General features: G+C 41.1%; 1 protein-coding gene across 13 annotated transcripts in view; it reads left to right on the top strand.

The window, feature by feature from the left end:
- DLG2 (discs large MAGUK scaffold protein 2) overlaps positions 1-27,830 on the top strand; it is a 1,818,644-nt gene that overhangs the window by 1,552,093 nt on the left and 238,721 nt on the right. Inside the window, exon 1 of one of the 13 annotated variants that reach the window (XM_020993664.2) lies at positions 26,538-26,835. The exons of the other annotated variants lie outside the window; for them this stretch is intronic. The gene's annotated coding sequence lies outside the window, so the exon portion shown is untranslated. Of the gene's footprint in view, positions 1-26,537; positions 26,836-27,830 lie in introns of those variants that run through there. 13 annotated transcript variants of the gene reach the window in all.

Raw genomic sequence — 27,830 nt, 5'->3', positions numbered from 1 at the left:
TGCCCTCTCTCCAGGAGAGTCCTCTTGTGTAGAGGAAATCAGATATGTGCCCAGATGATGACAGCATAAAGAATCACAGACTATTGGAGGTGCAGAAGACCCCAGAGGTCATCCAGTCTACTCTCCCTCCAACTGAAATCTTCAGTCTTAACTACAACATCCCTGTCAAGTGCTTTTGCAGCTTTTTGGAAGACCTCTAGCAACAGGGATCTCACTACTGGGTGAGGCAGCCCATTCCATTTTTTAGGTTGACCTGATTATTAGGAAACTTCTTTATTTTGTACCATTTCATGGCAACTCCCTATTATTCTCCCTGATCTATTTTATTTTTGTACTCTGAGGGTAAGTCGACCAAGTCTAATCATTTGTCTTTATAATAACCCTTCAGTTATTCAAAATGTGACCAAGTGGAGAGTGCAGACTCTCTTTATCAGTTAAATGATTTGTGAATTTACTGTTTTCCTTCTACATAATCCCTTCCCAAGTTTACTTTAAGTGTGTAGAGAGGAGATTGAAAAGAGGAAACATAGAAGAGGGCCGAGTCTGGAGGGGAAGCCTAGGAAAGAAGTGTTCATAAGGTGGCAAAGGAAGAAGGAAGGAAGAAAGGAAATAAGAGAGGGAAGGAAGGAAGGGAGGGAGGAGGGGAAGAGGAAGGAAGAAAAAGAAAGAAAGCAAGAAATAGAAAGAAAAGAAAAAGAAAGAAAGAAAGAGAAGGAAGGAATAGAGGAAGGAAGAATTTATTAAATAAATGTGCCAGAATGGTACTAAGTGCTTTACAAACATTATCTCATTAAATCCTCACAACAACCCTGCAAGGCAGATACTATTATAATTCCCATTTTATAGTTGAGTAGACTGAAGCAGCGATATGCCTAGAGTCACACTGCTAATAAGTATCTGAAGCTGGATTTGAACTCAGCTCTTCCTGACTATTCACTGTACTACCTAGCTTCAGAGCTAGATTATGAGGCATGACAGTGAACTTCAGCCTGCCCAGAATTTCCATAACATTGAGTAGAAATAGCCCAATATTGTGCCCTTGGGCCAAGCATTACCTTGGCTGGGTCACCTAGTATGTTTTTACATAGCATGGGATACCTCCAATGGGAAAAAGGAAAAGGCATGAGTTGTTCTCTGGCCTGCAAGCTACATTAGAAGGGCTATGATGAGCTGGTACGAAGTGAAGCTTTATCTCTGCAGCAAGTGAGGCTTTGGGAAATTGGCTTCCCATGGATCAGAAAAAAAGGGTAGGGATCTCCTGGGCAGATGAAAGTAGAATTCTGAGTCCAATGCTGTCCACTGGGCCACCCTGCTGCCTCAGGATAAATAGTGGTGAGGACAGAGGGCTAGGAGGGTGAGGAAAAGGAAGACAGTCTGAAGGGTAAACCAGTTGTTAACCTTCTAGTGAAAGTACTTTACAAGTACCTTCCCTCTTCAACTTAATTTCCCATCCTTCCCAACCTACGTAATAAATGTCAGAAAAACGGCCTAGACATTTCATGCTTAATGAATCTAAAGGAAGGCAAAATTCTTGCCAGACGATGGAATCGGGGAAAGTTTCTCTGGAGAAGAAGACATTTGAGGCTGATCAAAAATATGGATCTGGCTGGTAGAAGATATGCCAAGTGAAGGAAACCATGGCAATGAAGGCCTCTGGGCAGGACAACTGAAGGCATGTTCTGATGAGCCTGTCTATGGCTAAGGCCCTCTTGTGGCCTCATTTTCCTCATCTATAAAATGCTGGGTTTTAAACAAGGTGGTTAAATCCCTGGCAGCTAGGTGGTACAGTGAATAGACCACTGGGCCTGGAGTAGAGAAGACGAGTTCAAATTCAGCCCTAGACACTTACTAGCTATTTGATCCTGGGCAAGTCACTTAACTTCTGCCTGCCTCAGTTTCATCAACTATAGAAAGAGGACAATAATAGTACCTGCCTCTCAGGGTTGTGGAATTTTGTTTTTTGTTGTTTGGTTTTTTTTTTTGGTGAGGTGACTGGTGTTCAGTGACTTGCCCAGGGTCACACAGCTAGTAAGTGTTAAGTGTCTGAGGCTGGATTTGAACTCAGGTCCTCCTGATTCCAAGGCCAGAGCTCTAGCCACTGTACCACCTGGCTGCCCCATCAGGGCTGTTTTGTGAGGATCAAATGAGATGATATTTGTAAAGCCTTTATCACAGTGCTTGGCACACAGTGAGCACTTAACAAATGCTTCCTCCCTCCCTCCCTTCCTTCCTCCCTCCCCCCCTTCCTCGCTCCCTCCCTTCCTTCCTTCCTTCCTTCCTTCCTTCCTTCCTTCCTTCCTTCCTTCCTTCCTTCCTTCCTTCCTTCCTTCCTTCCTTCCTTCCTTCCTTCCTTCCTTCCTTCCTTCCTTCCTTCCTTCCTTTGTGTTAGGGCCCAGATTCAAAATGCCCTATCTCCTGAATCTAAGCTTTTCTACATGTTCCCTCTCAGTAGACACGAAAAGCCTCTTCTTCCCCAAAAGCTTGCAATCCAATTGGGGGCAGGCATGATAAGATAAATGAGTACAAATAGTTATAAGAGGAGGAAAAATGTAAAACATACAGGGTGAGGTTCAGGCAAAGTACCATGAGCAATTTGGGGAAAGAAAGATCACTTTTACCTGGGAGTGGGAAGAGGGAGATCAGAGAAGGCCTTATCGAGGAGGAAGAAGCACCTTGAATTGGGCCTTATAGGAAGGGAAGAATAACACATATTTATTGAATTGAATTTATGTTGTCATTTAGGGATAGATTGGCTTCAGGAGAAATAGAGTTCTCAGGTGAAGGTACATCTGACTACTTCCCTGATACTGCTCCGTTCTAGTCATTTCTTGAGCCCCTACTATATGCAAGACTTTCCATAATTAACTCAGCTAGTTGCTGCCCAAATGCAGTTGCATATTTTAAGAGACAGAGCAAAAAACTTTGGAATGATAGCTGAAATTTGAGGTTTTAAAAGTTTGTTTAGAGACCATATTTTAGAAAAGATCGTAAAGGAATTGTGGTATGGAGGGAAGATTCAAAGTCAAAAAAACCAAGATTTGCTTCCCAGCTTTATCCCTTGCTACCTATCTAAACACACACAAGTCACTTTACCTCTTACAGTTTTCTTTTCCTCATTTGCAGAATGAGGGAATTGGAGTAGATTCCCTCCTAAAGGCCCTTTAGCTCTAAGATCTTTTGATCTTGTGCTCCCTCTGTATTAGGTGAGAGATTATACAGTTGAACCTCAACAGTACCTTCTAACTTCAGATTCTATGAATGTACGAAGTACTGTTTTCAATGGTTGTATTGTTTGTCCATCATTCTCAAAGGGGACCGTGACATCAGGAAGGTGATGCCGCAACTTTCAAGTGAACTGGATTTAAGTGAGGGAAGGCTGTGCAAAGTCACCAGCCTCACTTTGTCCTCCAGAGCCATGTGGGTCCAGTGGCAGTATAGATCAGGATGACTGGAGATGGCCCCTTTAACATTTGGAAGATTTAGAATGGTGCTACTTGCAGAGCTAACTTGGCCTAGTTCTGTCCTGGGCTATGACCTGAGTAGTTAGTGTGCCAGGTAATTCAGCCAATCCTAGCCTTTCCTACTAATTGAGCTGGTTTTGGTTGGTTCTTAATGAAGTCACTCCTTGCCGAGATTCTAACCTGACTTGATAAAGTCAGAGAATCCTGCCACTTAAGCCTGAGGGGAGTGATAGATGCCTTCAAGGCAGTCCTCAGAATCATGCTAAGATATATCTGGTTAATCATAACTAGGGCTGGGGGACTAGGGTTTGGTCCCAATGTCTCAACATTTAGAGGGTTCTGATAGCACTTCACCAATGAAGTGTAGCACCCTGTTAATAAGAATAATTCATTAAATAAGAAGCTACCTGATAACTACTCCTTTCCCCTATTCTAAGATCCCATATTCTAAGTGCATATCCCATATCCTCAATTGCAGTGGGCCCCCACTTTGCTCCCTTCTCCAGTGCTAGCTTCCCCAGCTACAGCTACGTACTGTAGGGTTAGCCTAAGGAATTATCTGTGCTCTTCCTTCCACAGAGCAGTATCCCCTAGTCTCTTCCCCAGTGAAACCTTCCATGCCAAGGTCTAAGGACTTTGCCCAAGGCATTCCATCTGCCCTCAGCAGATTGTAGTTGAATTTGTCTTAAGAACTGGATTTGAGCATACCCTTCATGCTGCTTGCCCTGGAGTAGATCTTGTGCTTGTCCCAGACACTAGAATTCACTGCTGTGGGTAATCCAAAGATACTATAAAGAAAGCAAATTCTGGAATTCACAAAATCTTAAGGAAATATTTTAATGCAGTGTGGAGAGATTGCTCATAAAGTTGGGCATAGTTGTAGTTCTAGCTGAATATTCTAGAGTATATTCTGTTCAGCCCATCACCAACCCCACTCCCCCTACAAAATAACCCACCAAACAAAAATTGGGATTTGCGTTTATAGCCTCTTGTACAAAAAAGCAGCTTTTGGCCTTATTTCTTAGGTTCCTTCTACTCTAAGTCCATAATGATGCCCTCATCCTTTATGGATCACTTCAAGATTGCTTTCTCAGTGATGAATCAGAATGTTGCAAAATCTACCTTTTGGCATCAGTGAATGATTGATGCGGGGGAAGCTAGGCTGCAGAGGGAAGGACCAGATTCCCCAATGAACCTTGACAGGCAACAACAACAGCACATAGAAAATGGTGCAGGGAAAAAATGCTTTCCTTCATAACAGGAGTTTGATAAAATGCCACCCTCTGTATATTTAAACAGTTTGATTATGATATCGGTGCATGAAGGATGTTCTTTATTCCCTACACAAGCCCTGACTCTCCAAAGTGGCTGAGAATTGCATATCACCTCATAGTTCAGTCCTTTACCTCTCTTGTGTCACAAACTTAATTGGCTTTTAATTACATGGTAAAACACCAAGTTCAGTTCCTTGCAGTCCTAAACATGGAAGGGAATTTTTTAAAAAACTGGGCTCCTTATTTCCTTACAGTGAGAGATTTCATATGATCTTGAGGGCACTAGAGAGGCCATTTGACAGATGAGGAAACTGAGGCACAGAAAGAGAAATTGACTTGCCCAGGTCATGTTCAGGTTTAAAAGGTACATGTAGCCTTTATGAAGGTTTTTGGCATATGATGCTAATGATAAAATCACAAAATCTCCAATTTAGAAGGGACCTCAGAGGGATTCTACTTCAACTTCCATTAGAAGCATGAATCCTGATCCTCAACAAGTCCTTATCCAGCCACTTTCTGAATAACTCCAGTAATAGTGAGTTTGCTATGTCCTAAGACAACCCATTTGGGGACCTATCTAAATGTTAGGAACCCAAATAATTATCCCTTCCATTTGTGTAATGCTTTTGTACATTTTCAAGTCACTTTTTGCAGTACGGTTCTAATAATAATTTTTCCTTCTGGGCAAAGGTCCAAGAGATCCATTATCACTAGGAAACTCAAAAGCTAACATCGAAGTTTTAAATGTACTGCTTCTCATTTTTGAGAGGCATTTATTTGTCAAAGCACAATGGAGAGGTGAATGGTGGGCATAAATAGGCTGCAACACATTACAATCAAAGAATGATGAAAGAAGAGTGGCATAAAGGACAGCATCAAAGAAATGTCTGATTAAAAAAGAAAGTGGGGTAGACATGTGGCAAGGATGAAGACTTAACCAATAAGGCTTCATAAAGCACTTACTAGGTGCCAAGCACTGCTAAGCTTAAGGGAACAGAAAAAAGGCAAAATGAAAGACAATTCCTATATGCAAGGAGCTTATATTCTCATGTGAGTGATAACATGTAAATCAAAACATATGAGATAAATACAGAATTGATGGAAGGTAACCTTACAGCAGATGACACTCACTGCTGGGAGACCAGAAAAGGCCTCCTTGGAGGAATTGGTGCTTTAGCTATGTTAGGAAAGCCAAGGATTCCAGGAATGGTGGATTGGCAAGGAGAGCTTTCCATGAATGAGAAAGAGCCAGTACTGTTCATGGGGGTGGGAGATGAACTGTCTCATGTGAGGAACAGATACTAGGGCAATATGGGAAGGATCTTAGGAAATGTAAAAAAAAAATGGGAGAGGGATTCAGGTTCTGACAAACCTTAAATGCCAAACAAAAGACTTTCTATTCTGGAAGTATTAGGAAGAAAGGTAGGCAAGGATGAGGGGTGGCAAGGGGTAACATAGACCTATGTTTTAGGAAAACCACTTGGCATCTTTGTGAATGATGGATTATGATGGAAAGAGATAAGGCAGAGAGACCAATTAGAAGGCTTTGTAATAGTTCAAGTGAACATGATTAGAGACTGAACTAAGATGATGGCTGTGTGAATGGGGAAAAGGAGATCTGCAAGAGAAATTAAAGAGAAAGAAATCAGAAGATTTGACAACTGATTAGATTTGTGGGGTCAGCATGAGGGAGAAGACAAAGATAACACTGAAGTAGCAAACCTTGGTCATTAGAAGGATAATGATTCCCTCAATGGTAATAGGGAAGTTTAGAAGAGGAGAGGGAAATTTGAAAGAGGGAACGATCATTATCGTGTCAGGAGAAACCTCCAGCATGTTGGTGGAGCCCCTGAGGCAAACTTATGGGAGGGCATGGAAGATGAGCAAGCATGGATGGGTAGCAATCTACATTGTTTCAGGGAACACCTGTATCAGTGATTCAGTGACTGATAGATCCCTTCATTTTAAAATGGATGCTACTGTTCTTAGGGTAGTAAAGGTGAACCAGTTCCCTTTGCCTGCCTTTCCTTCTCTACTGTTGCAAAAATAAAAAAAGTATTCTAGTCTAGGTTGGTATAAAACCTCAGGGAAGTGAACCAAAGAAATCGAAATGGAATGGGAGCTTTGACTCTTCTCTAGATCTCCTGAGCTTTATTGCCAAGAGCATCCAGAAGAGGTAGTCATCTGCTGATGAACCAGAGCCAAGAGAATTAGCCGATGCACTGGATGATCCAATCAAGTTCCAAAAAGATCTTAAAAGACTAGAAGAGATTATAATCCAGATGAATGAGATGGAGTTTAATAGGGATAAATTTGAAATTCACCATTTTGTTTTTTTAAAATATCAGTTGTAAAAGTCAAGAATATGTGTGTATGGGGGGAGGGAGAGATTTAATGTGAAAACAAGTTTTTTTAAAAATTTTAAATTTACTAAAAATCTAAAATCTACTTCATTCCCTAAAAAGGACTTGATATTGCTAATCAAGTCAGACACTTATGTAACAGGACAATTAAAAATAAAACTATATAGTTCGACAGTGCTTTATGGCATACAAAGTGCTCTCTTCAAAGCAAATCTGTGAGATAGTGAGATAAGTACCCCTCATTAACAAATGAGGAAACTGAGGTTCAGAGGAACTCAGGCTTCCTGGCTCAGAGATTAATATTCTTTCTATTTAAAAGGAGCAGAGGATTGGATGTTACCTGATAGCTGTAGTCAATCAGTTACTGCAGGTGAATATTGTATACTAGCAGATTGTGTTTAAAAAAAACAAAAAAGTTCTGGGGCATTTATTTAACCACAAAGCATTACATTTTATGTTAACCAAAAAGTCTGTTTGAGAAGCATCTTGGTGGTGTCCTGGCTAGGACACTAGACAAGACCTTGGTTCAGAGCCTGCCTCAAATACTTAGTAGCTTTGTGATCCTGGGAAAATTATTTAATCTTTTGTGCCTTGGTTTCCTCATCTGTCAAGTGAGGAGTTTGAACTTGATGGCCTTTAGGGCCCCTTCCAGCTTTCAATCTATGATCCAATGATCTTAGGCTTCATCAGTAGAAATAGTGTCTAGATTATGCAAAAGGACATTCCTACTGTCCTTTACCCTGTCCAGACCAGAGATGGAACATTCTGTTCAGGTATGAGACAGTAATGAGCTGGGAGCTCTGGTTTGTTATTAGAAGCAAAACAGGTACTTGGCGAAGTTGTGAATTAGACAAAGTTGTCTTTGGTGCCTATCAACTCTTCTCACCTGGCTTTTAACAATTAGTCAACAATTATTTGTTGAATCCTAATGTGTTCTAGGCCAGGGCTTCTTAAACTTTTTCTGCCAGCCACCCCTTTTCACGTTTTGGCATTGCATGGTCTAAGAACATGTGCACTACAGAGTGTGCATGCTTTGTATTCAGAACCAAGGCTGCAATGAAGTTGTGCTATGCAACAGGGGTAAGTGCAGCAAGAAACACCTCGCATTCATTATGCATTTGATCTTTAATTAATTTTTGGTCTTGTGCATTCAGAAACCTTTTACTCTTGCCAAATTTTTCACAACCCTATATGGGACCTAAAGTTTAAGAAGCACTGTTCTAGGCCATGTGGAGGTAGAAAAACATGAAGACAAACATGCACATATACATGCATACACACCAACATACATATAGGTACCATCTTGTAATCTGCTTCTGGATGAACTCTAACTTCCTTTCCAAAATATACTTACCAGAGCTGATGATTCATGTAGATATATGAAACAGATCTTGCCCTCAAGAAGGTAGCTATAGCTAACTCTAGGAGGTTAGTCACTACCTTAATTTTACAGTTGAAGAAACTAAGACAGACACATGCTAAGTGACTTGTCCAGGATCACACCTAGTAAGTATTTGAGGATGGGTTTGAATTCAAGTCTTTGGGACTCCAGGCTTTATCCCCTGATCTACCTAGTTATCTTCTTGCTATCTAACTGTCTCCAAGAATGATTGAAAGTTCTAGGGACTTTCGTCCTGGAGACAGAAAGTCTCATAGTGGGATATGATGGTTGTCTTCAAAGATTGAAAGAGCAATCATGTAAAGGTGGGAACAGACATGCTCTCACTTGTTTTAGAAGACAAAACTGGAGCTAAGAGGTGGAAGTTAGGAGGCAGACATAGCTCAACATAAACAGAATTCTCTAACAATTAGAAGAATCCACCACTGGAATGAATGGGCGGCTCGGGCTCCCGCTCCTGCATGAGTTTGCTGGGCATATTCAAGCAGGGTCTGTTTCCATACAGGGTGGGAGGTTAGAGCAGATGAACTGTGCTGGTCAATCCAACTCTATGATTTTACGATTATAGAAAGCAGAAAGTGATCTTCTGAGCTGGTTTCCCTGCAATGCTTTTGTTTGTAGTTTGTTTTGTTTTGTTTTGGAGGGAGGGAAGATTTCAGGTAAAGAACCAAACTAGAACAAAAGGAAATATTACTCATGGTCTTTGATCTTGAATCCTTTACCAATATATAGATTCTGTACTGACAGCTTCAGATCAGTTATTAACCACACCATGATGGAGTAAAATGTAATTTTTCTGAGGTAAGGCCAGCTGACCAAGTAGCTCTTCAGGTCACTTTCAGCTCTGACACTCTATACATAGGGTTCTTTCCTATTCTGACATTCTGTATTTTAACATTGGTTCTAGCTCTAATAGTCTATGTGTTAGGCCCCTCCCAGCTCTGACATTCTGTGTTTTGCCATTTTTGCAATTTTGCAATTCAAACATTCTATGGTCTAAAGACCCTTCCAGCTTTAATGTTCTGCATTGTATCATTCTATGTCCCAACATCCCTTTCAGGTCTGCCATTTTATGGCATTCTAACATTCTGCATTCTGATTTCTAATAGCTTTTTTTCCAAGATACTTTTCAGTTCTCATTTTCTATGTTCTATGGTCCCTTCTAGATCTTACATTCTTTGAATCTAACACCTGGAACACTCTTCCTCCTATTTCAATCTGGCTATGAGACACAGATAAAAATATTTCTTTCTTTGTGCTTCCAAATGCTATTGTACTTTCTTTTAGAAGAATATCCATTTTTAAAAATTCCCCCACTACTGGAGAAGGCCTTTTTCTATCTGTTCGCTGTTCAGAGCACCCACAGAGGCCCTGAGAGTTTCCTTGGGTTTTACTAATACATTCTAATGTAGAACAAAATTCCAGTGGGATTAAAAAAGGGGCCATTTTCCCCCAGTAAACCTATTACAGTTCTAAAGAAGTCAATCCTTGTTTATTTTTAAATGAACATGATAATAGTTTGATTACAGGAATTTCTGCCTCTCAGGCTCAAGCAACAAACACCACCCCAGATCACATCCCAGAGATATTTTATAGACACAGAGTTGAGAAGGAGAATAATTTTACCCTTAAGCAAAGCCATGGAAAAAGCCTGTTGCATAGCGACAGGGCACCGACCACCAGGATGGGTGAAATCATGCTGGAGCTTCACATTTTTAGCTTTTTGCTGTGCAAACAGCAAATCGTTGGCATAGGGATTTGAGTCAGCTTTCTCATCCTCTCCCTCACGGTACAGATTGGGATCTAAATATAAGAGGTACCCTCCTACATTTCCAGAGCAGAGCATGCATAGGATTTCTTCATGCACTTCTTATTAAAGTGGAAAGATAGAGTGGCTGGTTCATTTCTGCAAAGGCAGCTTCCCTCCCCCTCCCTCTCCTCTTCAATAAATTTGTCCTTAATTGTGCACCCAGGGAAAAGGGGTTTCATTGTTGTTTTCTTTTCCTGAATTGTTTTCCATATTTAAAGGAGACAGACTCTGTATTCTTTTCATATTGTGAATAACCACAATGTGGCACTCTCCATTAAATCTCAAGGAGTCAGTGTGGCATTGTGGGAAATGCCCTGGATTTGGTCTGAGGGCAGAAGACCTGAGTTCAAGTCACAGGACCTGTATTCTCATGTTACTTATTATCTATGTGATTCTGGACAAGTTGTTCAATTTCTCCTGGCCTCCATTTCTTCATCTTGAAAATAAAGCAGTTGAATGAGCTCTAAATTTTAAACTCTTATGAAATATAGAACCAAAATTGGCCCTCCTTTCCATCCATGATTCCTTATTTTGCCTTCTGGGGCCAAGTAGAATGGAAGAGGGAGGGGAAGGAGAGAGGTGATCCATTAAGAGATTAATGAAATGCTAAAAATTGTTTTTACAGGTAGTTGGGGAAAAATAAAATATCATTTAAAATTTTTTAAACAGAGTAGGATAATGGGCAAGGTAGAGAAAGACAGTGTGATATAATGGCTAGAGAGCTGACCGTGGAGTCAGGAAGATCTAGGCTAAGTCCTACCACATCCTGGCTGTGCGGACCTAAGTCAGTCACTTGATGTCTCAGGGCCCCTAGACTACTTTCTGAGACTATATATTACAGAGAAGGATGCAGTCTGTGTTGGCAGAGGAAGCTCCTCACCAGCTAGATGGTACAGTGGGATAGATAGCTAGGACCAGAGCCAAGAAGATCTGAGTTCAAATCCACTCCCAGACTCTTACTAGCTGTGTGACTCTGGACAAGTCACTTAACCTCTGCCTACCTCAATTTCCTCGACTCTAAAATGGAGATAATAACATCACCTATCTTGAGGAGTTGTTGTGAGGATCCAATGAGATAGTATTTGTAAAGCACTTTGCAATGTAAATGCTTATTCCTTCCCTCTGTACACCGATGAAATTATAGACTGGTTCAAAAAAAAAACCACATAAAAGGAGATAAGGAGGAAAAGACCATAGGTGAAAGTGAACCATTTGTGTTGGGTTCTTTCTCAATCTTAAAACCCAAATACCCAATAAACATTTTTTTAAAGACCAGTGACACAGCTTTTATAATAATCTTGAATTTTTGCAAAGATTCTAAAGAAATACTTGCTTCAGACACTTTGCTGGGATTTAATGGGTCTAGAAGTCAGTTTAATTGTAATAAATCAATAGGCATGAATATTGAGTCTCAGCACCAAAAAATAATAATAACACCTCAGTGCTTTAATAATTTACAAGATCTGTGTGGTGTGGGCACTCCCTCCATCATACTGACTGCACCCGCCTCAGAATTTAGTGGACCGTGGCTTAAAGAATCTGCTCCTTGAGAGCCACCCTTCTGGGAAGGAGCCTTTTTGAACTTAGCGACTTTCAGACTCATCCTCAGGTGACAGTCACACTGGGCATTGCAGGGCCCATCTGTGAAGCCTTCCCAGCTTGCTAGGACCTGCCAGAGTGTGGGCTCCATTGGCAGAAACTTCAGAAACCCACGTTCACATTCATGATGTGATGAGACTTTGGAGAAAGATGGATTGAGGGAAGGTGCCCCAAAACTCTATGGGGAAAGTTAGCCTAGGAGGGATTGGAACTTCTCAAGAATGACATCCTCAAGGGACAAACCAAAATAACTTCACTGAGGACAATACAATGCAGTTGCTTAAAGAGATCACTGAGAATACATGGCAAGCTTCACAGCCAGCACAGAATTTTTGAAAAGATGATGTACAGATACATAGACAGGAAAAATATGTACAGAATGAATGACGAATCTGAAAGCATGGCAACGTCTTCTAAGACTAGTCAATGCTCAGAATATAGTGCTAAGACTTAGAATAAACTGAGTTTGCAAGAAAAGCTAAGAACAAAAAAAAGTGTTTGGGTTTTTTTTATTTGTTTTTAAATTATAGCCACAGTTATATACATATACATATACATATATATATGTATACATATATGTGTGTGTGTATATATATGTGTATATATGTGTGTGTGTGTATGTGTGTGTGTGTGTGTATATATATATATGTATGTATGTATGTATGTATATGTTTACATATATATATATAAAAGATCCTTTAATTAACACCTTTCACCACCTGGCCCCTTGCTACCTCTTCTCTCACTGTATTCACTTCCACATAATCAACAGTCCAGCACCACTGGCCTTCTGCTCTTCCTTGCTTATGACCCTCTGTATCCCAACTGTCTGAATTTTTACTGGCTGTGTCCCACACTTACAATTCTCTCCCTCCTCTCCTCTCCCTCCTAACTTCTCTGGCTTCCTTTAAGCCTCAGCTCAAATTCTACATTCTGTTAAAGGCCTTTCCCAGTCCCCTCCTCCTCCACCCCCCAACCCCCACCCCAGCTGGCAACTTCTCTGAGATTACCTCCCACTTCCCCAGGACGTATCTTGCACGTACGGAGTTGTTAGAACGTTCCTCTCCCCTGTTAGAATGTGAGCTCCCTGAGGACAGGGATGATATTTTTGTCTTTCTTTGTATCCCCAGCACTTAGCATGGTGCCTGATACATGGTAAGCTCTTTAATAAGTGCTTTTTGATTGACTGATTGGGAAAAAGGGAAGATCCCAGAATACATAATGCCATTGCTTATGGTGGGTGGGTTAGTCATAAGAGATGACAAGGAGAAGGTGAAACAGTTAGCCAATGTCTTGTTTTGTGTCTATTTTCTCTGTCAAGGAGGGTGATCATTTGACTAGAATGGATAGGACAAAAATGGCTGATAAAGAACTAAAAGCCAAGATAAATAAGGAGATAATAAGATGGTACCTAGCTCCCCTCAATGAGTTCAAGGCTGCAGGCCCAGACAAATAATATCCCAAGATAATGAAAAAGCTGGCAGATGTAATTACTGAGACACTGTGAATGATGCCTGCAAAATTGTGAAGAAGGGAGAATACTGCAAAATTAGAGATGGGAAAATGTTGCCATAATTTTCTAAAAAGAAAAGAGAACTATAGCTTGCACCCCATAGGCCAGTCACTTGACTTCAATTCCTGGCAAATTCTAGATCACAATAAAGAGATGAAGATAAACAGGTTTAAAGAGTAGCTATGATTATTAGCAGTCAGCAAGATTTCATCAAGAACAAGTCATTCCAGACTAACCTCGATTCCTTTGTTGACAAGATTATTAGACTGATAGATCAGGTTAACAATCGATAGTTTACTTAGGTGTCAGCAAAGCATTTGACACAGCCTATCATTCTGTTCCTATAACAGATAGAAAAGATAGAAAAATGTGACAGATGTAATACCACAGTATTAAATTAACTTAGAACTAGTCAAATGGTCATAATCAAAGAATACTTAATAGTTGTTTTATGTCATTTTGGAGGGAGACCCTTAATGAAGTCACCCAGAGATATGTGCTGCTTAACATTTTAATCAAGGAATTGGAGAAAGACATGCATGGAATGTTTATCAATTTTGCAAAGCTGGGAGGGTTAGCTAACAAGTTGGATGTCACAGGAAGGATCCAAAAAGGCCTTTCGTAGGCTACAGCATTGTGTCAGTTCTACTAAGAGGTAATTTGATAGGAATAAATGTAAATTCTTACAATGGGTTAAAAAAAATCAGCATCACAAATATGTAGTGGGGGAGTGATGGCTGGAAAACAGCCCATTTGAAACAACTGAAGATTTAAGTAGACTGCAAACACAATGTGAGTCTACAGTGTCATGTGGTTAACAAGAAAGTTAATGGTGATAGTCAACTACCTTAAGAGACGTCCACCATACAGCACTAGGAAAGAGTTAGTTCTGCCTCTGGTAGACCACATCTGAAGTACTGTACTTATTTTAGGGTGAAACATTTTAGCAAGGACAATGACGAGCTAGAAAGCACACAAGAGAAAGGCTGACTGATGGCCAAGTCTGCTAGGTCATGTCATACAAGGACTGGTTGAAGGGACTAAGGGAGTGATTTTTAACCTGGAGCATAGACACCTTAGGAGTAGTATGATAGTTGCCTTCAAGTATTTGAAACATGAGAGAGATTTGACTCATTCTGTTTGATCCCAGGGGGCACGGCTAGGAGTAATGATTGGAAATTGCAGAGAAGTATTTGTTATTCAGTTGTTTCAGTCATGTCTGACTTTTTATAACCCCATTTGGGGTTTTGTTGGCAAAGATGCTGGAGTTGTTTGCCATTTCCTTCTCCAGCTCATTTTACAGGCAAACAGGGTTAAGTGATTTGCTCGAGGTCACACAGTTAGTGTCTGAGGTCAGATTTGAACTCAGGAAGATGTCTTCTTAACTCCAGGCCAGGCACTCTGTGTACTGTGCCACCTAGCTGCCCTAGAGAGGTGTGTGTGTGTGTGTGTGTGTGTGTGTGTGTGTGTGTGTGTGTGTATGTATGTATGTAAAAGCTTAATGTAAGAGAAAACATCCCAATAAGGAGAGCTGTCCAAAAATGGGATTGATTGCCTTGGAAAGCCCAAGTGGGTTTTCTCTCTTTCAGAACTTCCAGCAAAAGTCTTGAATGTCCACTTGCCAAATATGTTATAAAGGATGGTTCCTGGTCAGGTACAGGTTGGATTGGATGGCTTTGAAGGTCTTTTCCAGCCCTGAGATCCATATTTCAGTGTAGAAATACGAGGGACAAAATGCTTTATAATATATAGAGCACAGTTATTACATATAAGGACAACCATGACGACAGTTCACATTTCTATACAATTTAAAGGACATTTTCCTTAACACTTCCTTGAGAACAAGAGCATGTTTTTGTTGTTGTTGCTTAAGGTCTTGGTAATAGGCTAGGAAGATCATTCTGCACTCCATGGAGACAGATGAAAGGTGGAATAAAAATAGCACTGGCTTTGGCATCAGGATACATGGGTTTAAATCCCATCTCTTCCACTCCCTAGCTATTAGATTGATCTTCCTAAAATGAAGGACTGACCGTAATACCCCTTGTTCTGCTATTCAGTGAACTCCAGTCGCTCCCTGTTACCTCTGAGATGGAATATGAAATCTTGTTTGACTTTTAAAGCTTTTCATCACCTGGTCCCTTTGTACTGGTCCAGTCTTCCTAGGCCTTACTCTCCTCCACATACAGGGCAGGGCAGTGATACTGGCTTCTTTACTTTTCCTCTCACACAGCACCCTATCTCTGGACTCTGAGCATTTTCACTGGTTTTCCTCACGCCCGCCTCTCCTCATCTGTACCTCCAAGCTTCCTTCAAGCTTCATCTAAAATCCCACCTTCCTCCTTCTCTAAGAAGCCTTTTCTGATCTTCCTGAATACTAGTGCCTTCCTTATGTTGATTATTTTCACTTTATCCAACATATAGCTTGCTTGCACATCGCTGATTGCATATTAAATTTTACGTTAGACTGGGAGCTTCTTTAGACTGAGGACTACTTTTGCTGTTCCTTGTATCCCTAGCCCTTAGTACACTTCCTGGCAGAGAGGAGGGACTTAATAAAGGGGTACTGACCTGACTTAATTTGAGAGACCTTGGTAAGTCATTTAACCACTTGGTGACTCAGTTTCCCCATCTGCCAAATGTAAATGAGACTTGGGCTATCTCCTTCTATACCCCTCTGCCACCTAATGAAGTCTAATGTTAAGGTCTAATGAGCTAAAGAAATGAAGTACTAGCAAAGTTTGTATAAATCATATATCAGTTGCTACTGTTCCTCCTGAGGGAGGATGAAGGAGGCCTCATTGAAGATCCCATTTTCTCCCATTAATTCATCTGACATTGAGAAGAAATAATAGGATTAAAGAACCAAGTGTTGAAACACTATTGGTTTCGAAGGTATTCAATCCTGGAATGTAAGAAGGTGTGTGAAAGGACCTGCATAACTGGACAAGGAGGGGAGCCAGTCATGTGATAAGGGTGAGGCAGAATAGATTCAAGCCCTGTTTCTGCCTTGGGAGCCATGAGGACTTAAGAAAATCAAAGGAAGACCTTCCCCAAATCTTTGGGGAATTCCCTTATGAAGGATTCAACAAAGAAATATGGTCAAAGGTCATATGGAATAAGAAAGTGTATATGTGTCAAGATACGAACCAGTGGAGGGTGCACCCACATCTTTGAGCTCACACATCCATCAGATTTCAAATCTGCATTCACTTAGTTATCTATCTTGATTGTCAAAGATTGATCAGTACCAACATACCACAGTTAGGACAGTCGCATTAGCCTCTTTTCAGGTAGAAAAAAAGAGGGATGAGTTTTTATTAGGAACTCAGAACCAGGACAGAGAGCTAATATACTGAAGAATCCTGATTGTCTACCTAAGAAATGCAGAGATAGCTTCTCTTTTAACCAAATTAAAATGGTAGCTACAGTGGAAAGAACGTTGGTTCTCAAGTCAAAGGTTATGGGTGCAAATCCCACGATGCTTACTAACAGTGTGATTGTCAATGAGTCCCTTAGCCACCCTAAGCCTCAGTTTACTCATCTGTAAGATGAAGACTTTAAATTCAAGGGCTTCTGAGGTCCCTGTTAACTCTAAATCTAGAAGCCTACCAATAGAAAGGCTCCTTTTTTTTCTTGTTGAAATTTCAAGCCTGGTCAAACATACACGTAGTAGGGACCCCATTTCTGATGCATAGGATCCAGAGAGTATAGTGCCCATTTGACAGCACAAGAGAGGAGCAAAATAAGTACCACCCCCCAAAACATTATTCTGAGCCATAGAAGTAGCTAACCCCAGCATGAAATTGTTGTTATAAATTGTCCTAGAGCTGTTCTCCTTAGTTCATTGATTATTTATTATTGCTTTTTTGTCCCCATCATGATTCCCCAGGTTCCCTGCAGTTAAACATTTCCAGTATTTGGATGATAAACGCCAATGCTTATAGGATTGTGTGGGGAGAACTATGCACATAAGCCAAGTTAGGTAATCTTGGGTTTTTATACATGGCAACAGTTTAAGGAGAGGGATGAAGTGGTCTATTTGTAGATTTCCTGAGCCTTCTCACTCTGCCCCCCACCCTCCAGCATCTCATGACCTTGAGTTTCTTCTCAACTGGGAAGAATAAAACCTCATATAATAGTTTTGTGACTATGATATAATGTCCATTCATTTTCTCATTTGAGCCTTAAAACAGCTAGGTGAGGTAGGCCATGTATGTGGCTGAGCTAGGATTTGAACCTAGAGACTCTTTTTTCAAATCCAGATATACCCTGTCTGACCACCTCTAGTCCCAGCATGCCAAATGACCTGATGTCTGATCAATCCACCATTTCACAACCACCTATGGATGCTGTGTACTTAGGAGAACTTGGCTCAGCCCATACTGAATCTGTGACCTTGGGCAAGTCATTTAATCTCAAAGTGTTTAGCTCATTGGAATTCTGAATTGCAGAGAAGATGCTTATCTGCATTAGTAGAGAAAATTTCTTCATCCAGGAGTTTCCCATACCAATGAAATCACAGGTCTGGTCCCCATCCCTTTCCACTCTACCAGGCTACCTTCTTTTTGATCCATCCATCCCACCACTACCAAGGTCTCTCCTTCCTCAGTCCTGCTTCTTCTCCTAGATCCCAGCCAAACGTATTTTCTAATCTTCCTTTCTCCTGTTTCTTGTCTGTTCCCATTAAGATAGGAAGAAAAGATGAAAGGGGAAAAAAGAGTAACATTAGCAAGAAATCGGTGACTGAGGCTGTGTGTATGTACCCGCAGCTTTAGATCAGATAATAAGGATACATTTTTTAAGTCATTTTGAGGCTTACAATGTGTTTTCTTCACCGATATTTTGTGAAACAGGCATTGTAAATATAATTGCCCCTTTTTCACAGATTTTTTTTTAAATGAGACTTAGGGAAAATGATTTGCCCACAGGTGCACAGCTAGTATTTGTCGGAGCCAGGTTTGGCTGGGCACATAATAGGCATCCAGTAAATGCTTATGGAATATCGGATTGATAAGAAGCCAGACTGGTTGGAGTTTGATGTACTGGGGAGACAAAAGCACGTGAATTTGGGGTTGGAGAACCTGGGTATAAATACTACTCTGCCATTTACTGGCTGTGTGACGTTAGGCACATTGCCTTCCCCTAATGGGCCTCAGTCTCATCATATGAGGACTAAGTGGGGTTGGAATAGCTGATCTTTGAGGTCCTTTTCAGTTCTAATATTCTGTAACTGTAGGCCTCTCAAATCAGGGCTAGGAGATAGCTTAGGACTGTAGGAAAAACATGAACCTTCAAAGACTTGACTGGGTTCACCTCTGAGGGTCCATGATGCTGTGGTTGACATCCAACGGCAGAGTCTGAATGTTAGCTTGCCAAATGAAGTCTCCTGTTGGATGGGGTTAAGGGGGACAGAAATAATCTAAAGACAAGAATTACAAATAAAAACTAAATTAGAATGAACAGTTCCCTGATCATTCTTTACATGCATCATTGGTTAGAAATTATAGCAATTAAATCACAGTCAGGGCAACCTAGTCCAGAGCCCTCCGCCTAATTGGAGAGCACAGACTTCTAAGAGGATCTTTCTTGCTGGGCATGTCATGAGGATAGTACCTTGAATTTTCATTGCATTTTTCTGAGGAGGATTTCCAAGCTTTCAGATTCAACAGCATTTGATAATATCATTTCCCAAGTTTCTTTGATCATAAAGCACTTTGAGGCATGTCAACACAACCCAAACTACAAGAAGGTCAATAAAAGCAGACACTAACTCTAGAATAAATAGGGTTTGGGAACTCAGGGGGCCAAACGAGAGAAAATTAAACCTTTCTTATTATAAAGTATCTGGTGCAGTGGAAAGAGCACTAGGTTTGAAGTTAAAGACTTGAGTTCAAATCCCAGCTCAATCACTTCCTAGCTCTGTGACCTTGGAAGTAAGGCTCTGGGCCTTACTTCCTTCATCTCTATGCTGAAGGGGTTGGACTCAAAAATCTCTAAACTCCCAGCTCTAAATCTATGATCTTATGAAGTATTTTTGATACAGTTATAATTCACTCAATTAAATTTGATTCAACAATCATGTATTAACCACCTAGAGTGTCCAGAACACTATACTAGGCACTGGGGATGATGGGAGGGAGGGTACAAAGATGAAAAACCAACACAGTCCCTGGTTTCTAGGAGCTCACAATGTATTATAAGGTGGGAGCAGTGAATATGAGAGATGCAGAAATAGCTTTAATTATCCTTCCTTCAGAACAAAATCCCAGTGTCATCTTTTGCAATTTGATTGATACTGTACATTTTCAATCTAACCAAAAATTCTCTCATTGAATTCAGTTGAATTCAATTCAACAAATATGATAAGGTACCTATCCTGTGCATAGCACTTCACGGGCATTAGGGAATATAGAAAGGTTAGTTAAGACAAAAGATTACTGCTCTCACTGAGCCTACAGTTTGTTGGGACAATAAGCATAGTCATGATAATAATACAGAAGAACATATGATATATGCCTTAGCAGGATAAGCCCATGACTTCCTATTAGACATTTTAAAGGGAAACATCACAAAGCATCCACATTTTGACCTGGAAGCCCTGTTTATAACACATGGATCATCATGGCTATGAAGTTACATGTCCACTGTCACCCAGCTGGGTAAATGCAGAGCTGCTATCACTGATGCCAATAATGACTACTGGCATTTTTAGAGCCCTTTCAGATTAGCAAAGTTACTAACATACTTAAATGCATTTGTTCCTCATTAAAAGCTCCATTTTACATGGTAAGAAATGGAGTATCAAAGAAGTAAGAAGCCATGTGACTTTTTTTCTAGGACTGTACAGTGAATGTTTGAGGAGGGATCTGAATGCAAGTCTTCCTGACTCTGTATCCTACACATTATCTACCATACCCATTAAATTGGAAGCTCCCTGAGGGCAGGGGGCTGTCTTTTGCTTCTTTGTATAGCCCCAGTACTTAGCACAGGGCCTGACACAGAGTAGGCACTTAATAAATATTGATTGATTGATTGATTGATGCCATATTAGACTGGGATTCCTGTCCCAACTCCAAGGCCACTCTCACAGCCAAGTTAGAAATAGAATCCTCACAGCTTTGGAGGTGCATGTACTTTATCTGTTGAGGAACTGTCTGCATAAATGTCCTGAATATTTCAGGGATCCAGGCAAGGGAGGTAGCCCAGCCTGTGGACAATTTGAACTCAACTAACTGTAATTATTTAAATAATAGTTTCCATGGAAATGAAACATTATAGTGACAAAGCCCTTTCCTTTGCACAATCTCATGTGAGCCTAATGACAAGCTCAGGAAATACATATTGTGATTATTTTTATTTCCATTTGGTGCAACAGAAATTTTGGCATAGTGAGGCTCTGGAATCAGAGGTTGCCGTTCAGTTGTATCTGACTCTTCATGACCCTATTTGGGGTTTTCTTGACAAAGATACTAGAGTGGTTTGCCATTTCTTTCTCCAGCTCACTTTACAGATGAGGAAACTGAGGCAAACAAGGTAAAGTGACTTGCTCAAGGTCACACCAGCTAGTAAGTGTCTGAGGCCATATTTGAACTCAGGAAGATGAATTTTCCTGACTCTAGTCCTGGCACTCTATCTACTGTGCCACCTGGCTGCCTTGTCAGAGGACTTCAGTTAAAATCCTTCCTTTAACACACACTAGCTGTGTCCCCCTGGGCAAGTCATTTAGCCTCATCTGTAAAATGGAGTAATAATAGAACCAGCTCATAAGGTTGTGATGAGGAGCAAATGAGATAATATCTATAAAGCATTTTATAAACTTTAAAGTGTTGTTTAAATACCGACATTTATTCTGTAGGTATCTTAACCTCCTTGGGGGCTTGGCTTTCATATCTGTAAAATGGGAATATTGGACCAGATGACTTCTGAGGATTCTTCCAGCTCTAGAACTGCTTTCCTTTGCTCTTATGAACTCTGGATTCTGAGTCAAAGGATCTGAATTTGAATCCTGGTTCTATTACTAATTGGATGTGTCTGTCATCTGTGGACCAGCTCATAAAGGCTTGTTGACAAGTTGGTCACAGCAACTCTCAAGTCCTGGAAGGGTGTATGATTATTGTCAGTAGAGAGAATACCCACAGTGATGAAATCACGGGTATTGGAAATGTTGGAGCATTTTATAGATGAGGAAACTAAGTCTGCTTGGCAAGTGTTTGGTGGCAGGGAGAGGTACTAGACAGGGCCACACTTAGGGGTTAAAATTAATTAAATTCTTCTTTCCACCTATTATTAACCATGTGGGCCTATAATAAGTGATTTAACTTCTCTGGAATACTCTCCTGGAGAAGTTAAGTGACTTGAGAACTAAGCTGGAAAGTGGCAGACCTTGGACCCAATTCAGTCCTTCAGGCTTGAATCCCTTCAAATGGTGCTCTGCATCTTAATGATGATTATGATGATGATTCAGGAAGCTGCTATGTCTTCTGCCACTCAAATCACCAACAGGCATTTATTAAGCACCTACTGTGTACAAGTCATTTTTTAAAGGACATTTTATATCTGAGCTTGCAAAAACAAAAACAAAAGAGGTCCCTGCCCTCAAGAAGCTTATTTTCTGCCCAGGGCGGGGGGGGGGGTTGCAATATGTATACATATAAGCATGATATAAGAAAAGTTAACGGGGGAAAAGGCCTGACAGGTGGGATAAATCAGGTAAAGCTTTAACGAAGAAGAGGTTCCTGAACTGAGTCAGAGAAGAAAAACAAGGGTTTTAAGAGTAGATGAGGTGGGAATACATGCTAGCCCTGGGGAAGGGCTTTGGAGAATGTGCAGAGGCCCAGAATAGGGGATTGCCTTTGGGGAATGTCTGCAGTTAGGCTGCAGTGTTGAGCTCATGAAGGAAAATATTACAAGACTGGAAAGAGTGGCCACAACCAGATGATGGAGGGTGTTTAATGTTAGCCAGGGAAAGAAGTTTATCTTTTATCCTCGAGGCAATGGGGAGCCCCGGTAGGTTTTTGAGCAGGGGAGGGTTATCAGATTATACCTGTGTCTTTGGATGAGGATTTTTGGCAACTGTGGAGAGAGAAGAGGGTGGAGGCGGAAGGACCAGTTAGGAGGCTCTGACAGCAGTGCAGGTGAGAGGGGATAAGAGCCTCAACTACTACACAACTATACAAAACATAGAGTAAAATTCTGTTGGGTAAATCAAGCTAGGTGGCACAGTGGATGGAGCTCTCGGCTGAGAATCAGGAAGACATCTCCTGAGGTGAAATCTGGCCTCAGATCCTTACTGAACATGTGGCCCTGGACAAGTCATTTAACCCTGTTTGCCTCAATTTCCTCATCTATAAAATGAGCTGGAGAAGGAAATGGCAAAATCACTCCAGCATCTTTATAAAAAAAAAAAAACTCCAAATGGGGTCATGAAGAGTCAGACATTACTGAAAATATCATGAAGAGTCAGACATGACTGAAAATTACTGAACAACAATAGAATCTGGTTCTAGCACCCACCCAGTCATATGCTAGAGATGCCTCCTACTCATGAGACCATTATTAAATTTTCACTCCCAAACTCATACCAGATCATTTAATTGAGGATGGTAGCTAGCAGTTCTATAGCCTTTTAAGGTTTGCAAAGTGCTTCACAAATATTATCTCATTTTATCCTCACAATGGCCCTATAAGGTAGGTGCTATTCCCATTTCACAGTTGATAAAACTGAGGCAAACAGCAGTTTATTGATTTGCCAGGGTCACATAGCTTATAAATGTCTGAGGCAAAATTTGAACTCTGGTCTTCCTGACTCCAGGCTAAGCATTCTCTCTACTGTGACGTCTAGCTGCCTCATAAAAGAGGGTAGTTTTAGACCACCCTCATTTCTCTTTGAGCAGGTTTTCTAGCCTACTCTATTAAGGGAATGCTCTTTGCCTATATTTTATCAGACTACTTACTTGGGCAAGATAAAGTGATGTAAGGTAGATGGTGGAACATTTGGTTGGATTTTGAACCTGCTGGATGGTTGGATCCAAAAAGTGGCCATTAATGGTTTGATGTCATTGTGGCTGGAGGTTTCCAGAGGAATGATCTGGCATCTATCATTCACCCTGTACTACTTGATGTTTTTATCAGTGACTCAGATAAAGGCATCAATGGCAGGCAGATGGCAGCATGGTAGGAAGAATAACCAAAGCATGACCTGTGAAAGAGTCAATATCCAAAAAGATTGAGGCTAGAGCATTGGGTAGAATATAGTAAAAAGGAATTCAATAGACAAACATGTGAAGTCTTATGCTTAGCTTAAAAAATAGTCACCTTCACAAATAGAAAATGGGAGGTGCTTAGCTAGGCTGCCAACTGTATGGAAAGGGAGTTTTATTTTGGAGCTCATGCAGTTTCATCTTAGGCCGTCCTTACTGTCCAGGTCTAGGGAGGGGCCGGTGATCCCGAGGTCCAAATAAAAGTTTATAAACAGGATCTGCTCTTTCCTCGTACAGTGTCCATTCAAATGTACAAAAGTTAGTTCAGAAAGTTTAGCACTCCTTGCTGGGGACTACAGCTGAAATATTGGGTTCACTTCTCAGTGCTGCACTTTAAGAATGTTCATCCGAAAAGCATGCAAATAATTGTAGATTTAGAGCTAAAGGGATCTTAGAAGCCATTGAGTGCAACTTTTTTTTTTTTATAGAGGAGGAAATTGAGATCCACAGAAATTAAAGGACTTGTCCAGGGTCCTAAAGGTAGTCATATCTGAGGAGGGTGACCATAACGATTGAAGGGCCTCAGTGCTAGGCCATGGAACTGACAAAGAGAAGACTCAGTTAATCAGTAAACCTTTATTAAGTGCCTACTGTGTGCCAGCTACTGTGCTATGTGCCAGGGATACAAAAAGAGACAAAAAACAGTCCCTGCCCTCAAAGATATTGCAATGTAATGGAGGAGACAAGCAAACAGATATGTACAAACTAAATAGGAAATAATTAAGATAGGGAAGGCATTAGAATTAAGAGGGGTTGAGACAGGGGGTGGGGAGAGCATGACATCCATCTTTCATTGTTTGAAGAGCTATTGCCTGGAAGAGTCTGTAGCTCTATTCTGCTTGGCCCTTGGAGCAATGAGTAAAAGATAGCAAAGAGGGTGATTAGGCTTAAGAGAAAGAAAAACGTCTTAAGAGAACTCTACAAAAATAAAATGATCTACTTCAGTAAACAGTATGTTCCCCCCTCAGTGGGGATCTTCAAGCAAAGATCCCATGTCTGTTTATCAAGTATGTTGCAAAAATGATTTGTGTTAAGATATGAGTTGGACAGTTAAGTCATTTTTCAGTCATGTCCAACTCTTTGTGACCCCATTTGTGATTTTCTTGGCAAAGGTACTGGGATGATTTGCCATTTCTTTGTCCAGCTCATTTTACAGATGAGGAAACTGAGGCAGAAAGGGTTAAGTGACTTGCCCAGGGTCACATAGCTAATAAGTGTCTGAGGCCAGATTTGAATTCAGGAAGATGTCTTTCTGACTCCAGGCCCACTGCTCTATCTACTCTACCACCAAGCTACCCTTGCCTTGGGCTAGATAGCTTCAAGGTCTCTTCTGACTTTAGAATTCTGTGATTCTATGAAGAATCTGAAGATTTAATTGTTCTATAGTTGATAAATTTCAAAATAATAAAAATATATAGGCAAGGTCTGGTCTTTCCTTGTCATGGCATTGAAGTGGCCAAAAGTTAGCTCGGAAAGTTAACTGTGCCCTCTTATGGACCAGTGAGAAAGGGTTATGCAAAGTCAGATTGAGACTGTATATTATTTTCAGAGCGTCTCGGTCTGTTGGACAAATGCTAGTTTGGGGATTCTCGCCAATGTTTGCCTTCATCTGTATTCCTGCCTTGTTTCCCATGTATGAAGATTGTTTTCTAGGCATTAGGCCGAGACTTATTGGAGAATTTTCTTTCTCAGCCCAGTCGGGCAGATAATTGCTCTAGTCACAATCATGGATTTCACTTGGGTCTCACAACAAACTTCTCACAGGAAGCGGGAGTGTTGTGAGGTAATAGTAAGAGCATGGAAGGAGTTGGGGAAACTTGAGTGCTAGTCTCCCCTCTCTCTTACTAGCTGCGTGATTTTGGATGAGCCAGGATCACAGTGTTACTGACAGAAAGGACTTTAGGGCATACCTAGCTCAGTGTCTTCTGATTTACAGGTGAGGAGACTGAGGCCAAAAAAGGTGAAATCATTTATCCAAGACAACTCTGCCAAATTTAGTTTTGTCCAGTGTTCCTTTCACAATACCAGGCAAAACTCTACACCTTTCTGGGTCCCAGTTGTCTCATTTCTACAATGAGTGACTTGAATTTGGTGATTCCTGAGGTCTGTTCCATTTCTGATATTCTGAATCTAAAACCTGTTTCACTTGACTGCTCAGAGAATGAAATAATGCAAAGATTTGCTGGGGATTTGAAGACAAGATCCAAGTCACTTAACTTTACTGAGTCTGTTTCCTTATCTGTAAAATGGGCATCAACACTTGTGTTCTAACTTACATTGTTTTTGGTGAGGAAAGAATTTTAAGACCTTAACATGCTGCAGACACGTGAATCATTATTATTTTCAATAATAACATTATTATTTAGTCATATATATATGTAGATGATATAGGAAAACAGGGCTTAATGGCATATGGGCTGAGTTTTTCCTTGTCGGTTACCTCTTTCTGATGCAAGTGAAAAGTGGAATTAAAAATACCAGCAAAGACCTTACTAATGCCAATTCTGGTTAATTGGCTTCTGGTTAATAGAAGTTTTACTGTGAGTAAACAGAAGGAGACTAGAGTCAAGTGTGAAGGATCAATAAATGTCTCCCATGGTGGAAAATTCCACCACTTCTCATTGTGTCAAAGAAGGTTGGCAACCTGAGAAATGTGCTAAGTCAGGTGGAGAAGATGAAAGGTTGGTCAAAAACTTAGCAAGGCCATAGTCTGCCTGGCAGGGAGCTATTGATATCTGTCTCATTGCATGGAGGTCATGTCTAGTGATGTCAACAGCAGGCAGAATGCGTACACAGGGGAGAGGCGCACAGACTTGCCTGAGGAATTAAAGGCCGGCAGAGCAGTATGTAAAAATGGTTCAGCCCTCAGCCCAGCTACTCGAAAACAGCCGTGGCAGCCTCCTAATTAAAGAGGTAACATGAAACCGGGAGGGCATCTGCGGAACCTGGTGTCGTAAAGTGAAAGCAGGAAGGCTCGCAGACCATGTGTGTGAGGAGATTACAAAGCCTTGCAACTGGTTCTGTCGAAAACTATTAATGAATTAAGGGACTGTAGAATTCGAATGAGTATTTACCGAAGCGCCTGTTAAATCAGATTACGGTGGCATTTTCCTGTGGAGGCCTGTTGAACAAATGATCACTCCTCTGGTTTGAGGTAAGAGATGGGGTGTTATTTACCTGATTCCCCTCATGGCCACTGAATGTCAAATCTGGAAGGGAATTTAGAGTTCATCCGATTCAGCTCCCTCGTTTCACAGGGGAGGCAATGGAGACCAGGAGAGAGGCGGAGGGATTTGCCGAGAGATTTGCCACACAGCTGGTCAGTTACTGGTAGCGACAGGACTCAAAGCAGGTGTGTGAAGAGGTCACTTTGGTTAAGAGGCTGTTCGTAGCATCAGAGAAAGAGAAGCAGCTACTGGACCCAACTTGGCCAGGAATCAAGTAAGCTCAAGGAAATGATTTAGCCTCTTCCTGCCTCAGTTTCTTCATTTGTAGGAGGGGCCCGATGATAACTAGTTTATGTCTACCCTGTAGAACTTTCAGGGTATTATGGGGTAGGCACACCTACCTGCTTTTCTTTTAAACAATAAGTGGACTTCTTCGGGAGGCTGCCTTAATATGTGCAGATCAGCTCAGGCAAGGTGATTGCTCAGAGCTACATTTGAGAAATGCTGAAAGTGTGTGTGTGTGTGTGTGTGTGTGTGTGTGTGTGTGTGTGAGTGAGAGAGAGAGAGAGAGAAACTTGGTAGAGAGGAAGAAGTGGCTCTAGTATCAGAGTGCTTGGGGATCAAATCTATGACTGTGGCATCATTCATGCTGTTTTCTCATCAGTTGACCTAACCGTGCCTCCCTCAATACTCTCTCCCGTAACTCTTTCCATGATAGTTTTCAGGAAAGATCCCCTAACCTTTTGTGAAGGAGAATACTGTGGTTGGATTGAGCTCCCCATGATTCAGGGCTATAGGAATTGTAGAGGTGGTAGATGGTTCATTCTAGAGAGAAGCCCCAAAGCTTAATAGGAAGATACAGAGCACCTGAGGGCGGTCACTCCTTTTAAGAGCTACTGAGCCTCCAATACTCTTTGATGCAGCTCCTTCCCCTGTCGTCCTCACAGACACTAAGGGATTGTTGCCAACGCTGAACACATGT

Source organism: Phascolarctos cinereus, unplaced genomic scaffold (genome assembly GCF_003287225.1).
Source record: "Phascolarctos cinereus isolate Bilbo 61053 unplaced genomic scaffold, phaCin_HiC Scaffold_726;HRSCAF=1367, whole genome shotgun sequence".
NCBI lineage: Eukaryota > Metazoa > Chordata > Mammalia > Diprotodontia > Phascolarctidae > Phascolarctos > Phascolarctos cinereus.
This window is presented reverse-complemented; position numbering and strand designations above follow the sequence as displayed.